The following is a 10,555-nucleotide window of genomic DNA, read 5'->3' as shown; positions in this document are numbered from 1 at the left end:
GGAATTGTTGCCTATGACAAGACAGAGCTCTAATGGATCTGGTGAAGCATCCATCATCCATAAGGACCTCTGGCTTTGTCACAGAAAAGAGTTTGTCCAATTTGTCTATGGACTTTTATAATGGTATTATCTCCAGTCCAGTTATAGGGGGATACAAATAAAGACAATGTAACAGAACATATAGCTAATAGCCAAAACATAGTAACTGAAAGTGACATAGTGTAACAGAATATCTTAGGTTAGATTAATATGTGAACTTAAAAAAATTAAATCTTAAAACAATCTGCAAATAAAATAAATATGATAGGATACAGTCATTCAGTGTCAATAGGAGGTACCTGTTTTACATGTAAGCAATGAATCCAAAAGTCCTTTTCTCCAGTTTTGATAGCTATTGGAATGATTAACACTACTTGAAATGAATCTTCCCAGGAAGGCTGATTTTCCAGTGAGCTGGAAGTTCTTTATGTACACCTTGTCTCCTGGACGTAGGTCATAGAGTAAGAAGTCTAGAATTCCTGCTTGTACTGTAGCTCCAGATTTGTGGAGTTCTCACTATGTGACCTGTAAATTCTGTATCTAAGAAGCAGTAGAAGTCTCTCACCCTTAGTAATGATGTGAATGTGGGAGGAAAAGGCTTAGCTTGTATGGGGGGATGTCCAAAAGACATCTCAAATGGTGATATGGGTAAATCTCCCCTGGGTCTGCTATGAAGATAAAACAAAGCCAAGGGTAAAACTTCAGGCCATTTTAAGCAAGTCCCAGTGCACAATTTTCCAATCATAATTTTAAGATTCTATTAGTTCTCTCAATTTGGCCTGAGCTCTAGGGGTGATATAGAACATGGAATTAGAAAGTTATCCCCAGACAAGAATAAATCTGAGACAAAACAGAATCAGTAAAATGGTTTCCCCTGTTTGAACCAATTCATGCTGGTGGGCCAAAGTGAGGGATAATCTCCCTTAAGAGCACCTTAGAGCTAGGTTTCAGAGGTGGGGTGAGTGGGATAGGCAGTAGCTTGGGAATCTCAATTGTGAGAGTGGCCAATCACCACGTGGCAGCTGCCTGGGATACTCTGGCTTGGGGAACATCCAGGCTGATGGAGATAGGAAAGGAAGGAGGTAGTGTTAGTGAGGGCAATGAGGTGACAGCAGAGCCCACCATGGTGGGACCCAGACTGGGACTAGAAAAGCTTGAGGACTTGGCGGCTGGACCTTGGGGAGGCAGTTGGGAGAGGGTGGGGGAGCACAGAGACCAAGGCGTCTAGGATCTGGGGAGTCTTAAAGGCTCAGGCCATGACTGACTGGGAACAGGAGGGGGTCTGGTTTAGTGTGAGCAAGGCCACTAGAGCCTACTGACTGGAAACAGAGAGGAACTGGGAATCTAGGGAAAGGTTTTCTGGTGAAAAGTGTTTGAGGGAGTGTGGGCAGGTTGGTGTGAAGTCTTTAAAAAGTGTGGATCAGTTGTTGTGAGGTGTCAAATGATCCTGGAGAGGTTGGTGTGAAGTGTCAAGGAAGCTAGGACAGCCAATGGGGAGAGACTTTGAGGACAATCAGTGGGGAAGGGAAAGGTAAGGAGCACGGTGTGGAAAAGTCCATCTAAGGGGGCTTGGAATTGGGGGAGGGAGACACAGAAGTGAACAGTGGAGGGAAGAACCCCAGCGGGGTTGGTGGAAGTGGAAGGAAGGAAGTTGGATGGAAGACTTTGGAGGCTTTTAGCAAGTGTAAGAACCGGTGGCAAAGGAAAGCCTTGAGATTGGGGGTATGTAAGGTGTTTGGGGTTCCATCCAGAATGCGAACCCAGAAGCTGGTGAGGTTGGCGGTGCTGCAACATCTCTGAACCACTTATGGTAAAAGGATCAAGAACTCTCGAGGGGAGGTAGAATTTGACCCACAGGAGTCAGCAAATGAAGCAAAGGGAAAACTATTTGTAGTACCGATTTCTGAACTACCCCACTCATTTGTTCCAGGATTTGGAAATATTACAAGCTTTCTTGTTGATGCTTGCACATATTTGGAAAAGTATGCTCATGTTGAGGGGCTTTTTAGGACATCTGGATTGTGTATCCATCTGAAAGCATTGAAGAGCAAATTGGATTGTGGTGAACTGTGTCTAGATGATGCACTTTCGTGTGATATCTCAGGACTTCTCAAGCAATTTTTTAGGGAGTTGCCACAACCGATCCTTCCAGTTGATTTGCAAGAAGCTCTTATCAAAATCCAACAGTTGGAAAGAGAAGAATACTGCTACAATATTGATCTCTTGTCTTATGCCTGACAATATAGTTTCCATATTATGATACTTTAACTTTCTCAGAATATTTCTCTTAGAGCTGATGAGAATATGATGAATAGTAGTAATCTTGCAGTAATACTTGCTCCAAACCTCTTTCAGTCAAGTTATGGGCAGGAAAAAAATGTCAGCCAACATAGAAAAAAAGCTTCGACTTCAAGTTGCAATATTAAAGGCCTTTATTGATAATGCAACTGATATTGGAGGTGTGCCAGACTTTATCTTAGAAAAGATTCCAGTCATGTTAGGTCTTGATGGCTCCTATTCCTCCCGAGCTCCAGAGGACTATGAAGAAAGTGAATATGAATCTTCTATTGCACATAAGAGGAAAAGAAGAAAGAGTATAGGCTATTTCATTAGTGGAGCACTGAATAAGCTTAAATCTAACAGAACACCCTTCTATACACCTCAGGTAGAGAAAATTACTCTCGAAGAAAAAAAGACATAACTTTTTAAAATTAAAGCTTTGCAATCAGTAACACCAATGTTTCTTACACCTAATACAAAAATGAAAACTACCAATGGATTCTTCACATAACTATTCAAGCAAAAAAATGAAGTCTATTCTAGACAGTTTCAACATTGAATTCTTACCAAGTAGTCTCTTCCATGGTGTTTCAACACCTGCATCAGTTCAATTTGTAGAAAGTCCTGGCACATCTTCTCGGAATTCAATCTCCTCCATAGCTGTCAGTGGAAATCTGTCCAATACAAGTGTTCAGAGGTGAAGTAAAAGGATTGCAAGCAAAAACGTATTCAGGGTGGAATCATGGAAAGCAGGTTGTTTCTCCCCTAAGATAAGTTGTAAAGAAAAGCTCCGAAGATCCCTTCATCTTAAGTTTAGTCTGAAGAAAAATAGCAGAGATGTAAACAGATGTTCTGGAGTGACAAGATATGAACATGTTGGACTATGACTTGCAAGTCAACAAGATTTTAAAAATAGGATTCAGTCTGTAAAAACTGGACTCCTTTTCAGCCCAGATGTTGATGAAAGATGAACAAAGGGTCAAAGCATATCAGCAAATCTGAGGAAAATTTGCTAACTCCAGAACAAACAGATGGTGTGAATTACCACATGTCTTGCACTAGACCTAATAATATCAGTTTTCAAGAAATTAGTACAAATGGGACATCACTCCTTGTGGGAACTTTTGACAAGGAAAGCAATCCTTCTGAACCTGTTCTTATGGTTGAAATGTCACCTGAATTTTCCTGTGAAGTCACAGATATTAATATAAATGGTCAGCATGAAAACAGCTGAGAACGCAACAAATGGAGATGAAAATAATTTAACCACAGAAACTTTAGTGAAAGTGCAGAAAGCATTTTCTGAATCTGGAAGAAATCTTAATACTTTGATAAGTGACAAACCTACATCAGAATATGATTCAAGGAAAGAAAACTTAAATGAAATACCCAATGTAGAATTTATCTCATAGGAAAATATATTTGAAGCTAAAGACTATGATGAAGTGACAATGATATCTAAGGAAAAACTTGATGAAAATCATAACAATAAAGAAGATTCCATAGTTTCAGAAAGAAACTTATTTGATCAAGTTCAAAATCAGGTAAAAGACACAACTATGGAATCTCATACAATTCAGAAATCAATTAAGTCAGAAGAAAGTCTTCATTTAAATACTTTCTTGGACTATTTAAATGAGCAAGAATTTCCCAGGAATGACCAAACAAATAAACAAGAACTCCCTGTAGTAAAAGAAATCATTACAATACAAGAGATTAAAACTAGTATTAAAGAAAATGAACCAAGTTGCTCCAATTCTGAGGAAGTTGTTACTAAATCTTTAGGGCAGGATACATGTCATATATCAAAGTTACAAAAGCCTAGGAACATAAGAAGGGTTAAGCAACAATCATTGGTCCAAACTTGTGATAAAACTCTTTCAGGAGATTTTCAAATGTCAGAACATGGAAAGGTTTCAGACTACATATATTGGTTTAACAAACTTTCATTAAATGATTCAAGTACTGAAAGCAAAGTTAAGTCACCTTTAAAGTTTCAGTGTACTCCTGTTCATCAGTCTGTCAGAAGGATAAATTCCTTAATAGAGGTGTATAGACAACCGGAGAGGTATATATCAGTCAGCTCTAAAGAGATACCTTCCGCATTGGTTAAATCTGTGAACTGTGATGGTGCTCTTTCCTCTCATGTAGAAAATATATCCAGTACTTCCTCTGCTGCTCTTTGTTATTTCGATCATAAGCAAGAGCAAAAGTCTATGTCACTTGACCAGTCAAGCACAGAGCCAACTTCCAAATCAAGCATGGAATTATCTTCTAATTCTTACTCAGTGGTGAAGAAACTCTCAGACTCATGGAATACTTCTCTGAGACCTTCAAGAATTTGCAAAGAGAAGGTGATACTTGGTAGCCAAATAAAGTCAGTTTTGGATGACATAACTAATAATGAATCATTAAAATCTATTGTAAATACAAGTACTACTTTTTCTGTTGGTACACAAGAAAAGAATGTTGTCAGAAAGCCATCAGGAAGAGAAAGGGTTTGGTATAAAGGTTCTTCAAAGAATCCCATAGCAAAGGTTAAACTCCACTACCAACAGCTAAGCCTCTGGAATTGTAGTTAAAGAACATTGTTTTCTTGATTTAATAATGTATATAGGATTAAGATTCTGGTGCTTGGAATGTAGTCTATATTGATACAAGTTTGTAGCTCAGGCTGACTATTAGTTTTTCCTGGATATTTTAAAATTTCAGTGATGAATGTCTTGGGTTTTTATGCTTGTACAAATTTAACTGCCCTATTTTTCTCAAATATGCCCTTTGGGGAATTTAAATTTTTTTCCCCGCTTGTTTTGAGAAAGTAATTTTTATTTTTTTTAATTTTATGATATTTTATTTGATCATTTCCAAGCATTATTCATTAAAGACAAAGATCATTTTCTTTTCCTCCCCCCCCCCCAACCTCCTTAGCTGACGCGTGATTCCACTGGGTATCACATGTGTTCTTCATTCGAACCCATTGCCATGTTGTTAGTATTTGCATTAGAGTCTTCGTTTAGAATCTCTCCTCTGTCATATCCCCTCAACTGCTGTAGTCAAGCTGTTGCCTTTCCTCGGTGTTTCTACTCCCACATTTTGTCCTCTGCTTATGAATAGTGTTTTTTCTCCTAGATCCCTGCAGATTATTCAGGTACATTACACTGCCACTAATGGAGGAGTCCATTACGTTCGATTATACCACAGTGTATTAGTCTCTGTGTAAAATGTTCTCCTGTTTCTGCTCCTCTCACTCTGCATCACTTCCTGGAGGTCGTTCCAGTCTCCATGGAATTCCTCCACTTTATTATTCCTTTGAGCACAATAGTATTCCATCACCAACATATAAGACAATTTGTTCAGCCATTCTCCAATTGAAGGGCATTCCCTCGTTTTCCAATTTTTGGCCACCACAAAGAGTGCAGCTATGAATATTCTTGTACAAGTCTTTTTCCTTATTATCTCTTTGGGGTACAGACCCAGCAGTGCTATGGCTGGGTCAAAGAGTAGACATTCTTTTATCGCCCTTTGGGCATAGTTCCAAATTGCCCTCCAGAATGGTTGGATCAATTCACAACTCCACCAGTAATTAATAAATGTCCCTACTTTGCCACATCCACTCCAGCATTCATTACTTTCCTTTGCTATCTTGTTAGCCAAGAGCCGGGGGGCTCCTGATAGGATTAACTTTCACTGGGTTGAACTGAATATGCCCTGAGGCAGGGACCTTCCATGAGACTTGGATGGAAGGATCCAGCCAGGGGGTTACCGGCTCCCCCCTTCTCTCTCTGTTTCCCTGCTGTCTGTGTTGGGTGCCCCCTCAACTGAGTCAGGTTGTTTTCAGGAAGAGGCCTTCAGAATAGCCGGCCCTGAGGCTCTGAGGTTCCCTCTGCTGCCTTGGACTCAGTGTTCTTGGTTGGGGGGGATGGGTCCTAGGACTTCCTTCTGCCTACCCCTTAGGTTCGAATGATCTCAGGTTCTGGCTTTGGGGGGGGGGCTGTACCTTTTGATCCAGGTACAGGAGGAGGATTCCCAAGGTCTATGCTGTTGTTTGTTTTGAATTTCGATGTCCTAGGAGCATATAGTTGGAGTTCGGTAGGGAAGGGTTTCCGGAGATCTGAACTTTAGCTTTCTCTAAGCCGCCATCTTGACCGGAAGTCGGGAATTTACATTTTATCATGGCTTTTTAGAACAGAGATTAATTTACTTTTTAAAATCCTGACTAGATTTATAAAAGTTGTTGGAATTTGTTTTTAAGACATAACTTTTTCATAAGTGGCTTTTAAAATGACAGGAAGACTAAGCCATTGCCAATTTTAATTCTTAAGTTAGATAAAATTTCAGCAAACTTAGATATAACAAGGAAATAAATTAACTTTATTTTTCTCTTATTTGATTCATTATATTGTTGATGTTTGTGAAAAGTTTCATTTGATACCTTTACTATTAATACAGCATGTTTAAAATTTCTCTTGTTTTTTAAAAAAAATATTTCAACATCATATATACTTATGCCAAGTGGATTCTGCTATGTGTGGACTTTTATAACGTGTTCAAATCTTTCTGATTTATTTGGTGATGTCTAAATCAGACCAATGTACTACGAGGCAGAAAGAATTAATGACTTTTAATCCATACTGTATATTTAAAGTTAATTTGCACAGACATGTTTGTATCTGTTATCTTGTCTCATTTTGTAATTAAAAGTATTTAAGAAAGAAGAGTAAAACTTGAAGCAACTTTGATCATTGGTGATTTCCTGTATGTAAATAATTTGAATTTTGATATAATTGAAGTATCAATGTACATTTGACTTAAGATGAAGATTTGTAATGATTATGCTTGTATTATTTATTTAGCATAGATATTAAACTAAGAATGTCCTGGCAAAAAGAGCACCTTAGAAATAAAAGCTGCTGTGGCTCAGGTGCTAAGGAAGGCTCTCAGGTATCTGGTCAGTTGATCCACTAAGATCAGGAAAACTTTTTAACGTCCAGCCTTAGGCATTGTAATAAAGTCAATTTGTAAATGCTCAAAAGATGTGTAAGGCAGAGGACATCCACCAAAAGCCTTGCCTTGAAAAGCATTTGATTGTATGCCTGGCAAATGGAACAGGCTGCACATACTTTAGAGGCTATGGTAGTTATACCAGGGGTTATTCGTAACTTTTTAACAGAGCCTACAATACCCTGAGTGCCAAAGTGACCTTTCTTATGAATAGATAAGTATATTTGGTGATAAAAATTTCTAGGCAGTAGGGGTTTTCCTTCAGATGACACCCACACATCATTGATCTGTTTTGCTTTAAACTTTTGTTTCCATTTTCCAGTTCTCGTTCATTATAAGAGAGATAAATTTGAATTGTTACTAGTTGTCAAAGTTAAAATTAATTCAGGTCCTTCTAAGGCAGCAAGTTTTGTTGCTGTATCTGCTTGGTGGTTCCCTCTAGGAACAGGATCAGTACCACCTATATGGGTACTGAACTATAGCTAGAGCTTCAGGTAGCTGGAGAGCAGAAAGCACTTCATTAATGATCTCTGCATTTGTGATGCATTTTCCAACAGAGGTTAAAAACCCCTTTTGGAGTCATAGCATACCTACTGTATGGCATATTCCAAAGCCATGTCTAGACTCTGTAAATTCTTGCTTTCTTACCCTTGGCAATTATACAGGCATGTTTTAAAGCTATCAATACTACACCTTGAGCACTTATATTTGAGGGCAGTGAAGCTGATCACAAAGTCTCAAATTCTGTGACTACAGCAGTTCTGGTATAGCATATGCCATCCCTCATGAAAGAAGAACCATCAGTGAATAAAAGTAAGTATAGGTTTTCTAAAGGAGAGTCCAGGAGATTATCTCAAGGCTTTTCACACATGGACACTAATGATTCACAATTGTGCAATGGTTCTTCTGAAATTAGGAAATCTGGAATCAAGGTAGCAGGATTAAGGACTGTATAGCATTTCAAGGTAATATTTTCATTACCTAACAAGGTTGCTTTTTACCTTGCAAGTCATTGATCTGAAAATTCCTGTGTTTTATGCCTTAGCAACAATGTCTGAAATTCATGAGGGCACATTATGGTTAATGGGCACTCCTATACTAAATCAGTAGATTTAGTTATTAACAAAGCTGTGGCAACTATCCCCCTAAGACAGGGTGGGGTTCTTGAAACAACTGGGTCCAGCTGGGCTGAATAATAAGCAACTGGATGCTGAACAGGTCCTGAAGTTTGAGTTAAAACACCTGAAATTGTCCCTCTCTGTTTGTGTACATACAAGGTAAATTACTTTTCGTAATCTGGAATGCCTAGGGCAGTGCTAGAGAGGATAGTCTGTTTCAATTCTGAAATACCTGACAGGTATTCTGCATATATTTAAGCTGTTCAGGGATTGAAATTTTTGTCAGAGTTATAAGGGGTTTAGTGGTTTCCCTATAGTGAGGGATCCACTGCTTTAAAAACCCTGCTTTTCCAAAAACTTCCCTCAATTTTTTTTAGTGGAGGGGGAAGTCAAATTCTGAATAGCTTCAATACACTTAGAAATTGAGTGGGCACCAGCAGTTAGGACAAACCCTAAATATTCAACTTTGGGGAGATACCACTGAAACTTTTCCTTTAAAACCTTATAACCTCTTATATATAGCTCTAAGAGGAGATACTTGATATTTTCCTGGCACACTGTGGAATTTGGTGAAGCAAAGAGTAGATTATCTACAAATTTTATCAAATAGCTCTTCTGAAAAATGATATTTTCTAAATCCTATTTTAAAATTTGTGAGAACAATGTTGGGCTATTGATGAACCCTTGTGATAAATTGGACCATGACCTCTATGAGCCTTTCCAGGTGAAGGCAAATGTATTCCTGGACTTTTCATTGAGAAGAATGCTGAACACAGATCCACCACAGTAAAATATGTGATTGTGCTGGGAATAGAGGAAATAATTGTGACTGGGTTGGGAACCACTGGGTCCCTTTTTATGACATGATTATTGATAGGCCTTAAATCCTATACAAATTGATATGACATGTTTTCCATCTGGGCCTAGTTTTGGCTTTCTCATAGGGAGAATAGGTGTATTATATTCAGATTTACATGGAATTATTATTTCTTGTTTAATTAATGAATCTATCACTGGAGGAATTCCCTCAATTGCATCTTTTGATAGGGGATATTGAGGAATAGAAGGAGGTGGACCACCTTTAGTCTCAATCTGAACAGGAACAGCTGATTTGAGTTGGCTTACATTGGAAGAAGATATGACCCATCAAGACTCAGGTATATCAGCTTTGATTTCAAAGGTGAGGGATGCCTTAACCTCCTGACTATCTGAAAGAAGGACATGAACAAATTTAAGGATTCCTCAGACAATTCTAGCATCATAGAGCCATATTGAGAGCATGTTATTGTGGTTCTAAATTTGCATAAAAGATCTCTCCCTAGCAAATTTGTAGGAGAATCTGACATTAAAATAAAAGAATATTCCACTGAGAGGGGTCCCATAGAAAGCATTTGAGGAGAAAGCTTTTGGACCTATAGAGGTACTCCTGATACATCTACTACATTCAAAGAGCCAATAGGATTACATTCAGAACCAGGTTTTCTCACCAAAACTGATATGGAATCTCTAGTGTCTAAGAGGCAATCATAATATGTGTTCACAACTTTCAGGGTCATTTGAGGTTCTTTATTTTGGGGGAGGGTAAAAGACTGGGATAACTGGCATTAACACATCAAGATCTGGGAAGTCAAAGGTTTCAACCCCCAAATCCAGAGCCCTCCCCCCACCACATCAGAAAGATCCCTGGCTATTCCTTTGGGTTCCCCTACACTGAGGGGTTTCCTACACTGAACACGGAGGTTTGGGTGTGAGTTATGATTTGCCTCATTCAAGTTGATATTCCTCCTAATATTGTTATTATTCCTGAAGCATCTATTTCTATTTTCCTGATTCCTCTTCTTATAATTCATAATTAAGTGACCCACCTTTCCAAAAAAATAACAGTTTAGTAGTTGTTTCATGGATTACTGTAAAGGAGCTATGACCTCTCCCTGTTTTGCCTTTCTGGCTATTTTGGTTAACTCTTTTCTCTCCATCCTTAATGTCTTAACTAAATTAGTGTTCTCTTTATTCTTCTCTCCATGTTTTACAGTTAATTCTTTTATTTCCTTCCTTAATGTCTTAATTAAATCAGTGTTATCTTTCTCCTTTTCCTCATGTCCCTCAAAAGCATAAAC

The 10,555-nt window shown here is 38.4% G+C and overlaps 1 pseudogene; it reads left to right on the top strand.

Moving 5' to 3' along the window:
* Positions 1-1,688: 1,688 nt before the first annotated feature.
* LOC100033241 (rho GTPase-activating protein 11A-like) lies at positions 1,689-4,364 on the top strand (annotated as a pseudogene).
* Positions 4,365-10,555: the final 6,191 nt, after the last annotated feature.

The sequence above is a fragment of the Monodelphis domestica genome, chromosome 1 (assembly GCF_027887165.1).
Source record: "Monodelphis domestica isolate mMonDom1 chromosome 1, mMonDom1.pri, whole genome shotgun sequence".
Lineage (NCBI taxonomy): Eukaryota > Metazoa > Chordata > Mammalia > Didelphimorphia > Didelphidae > Monodelphis > Monodelphis domestica.
The sequence above is the reverse complement of the archived record's forward strand: the minus strand, read 5'-3'. Positions and strand labels throughout refer to the sequence as shown.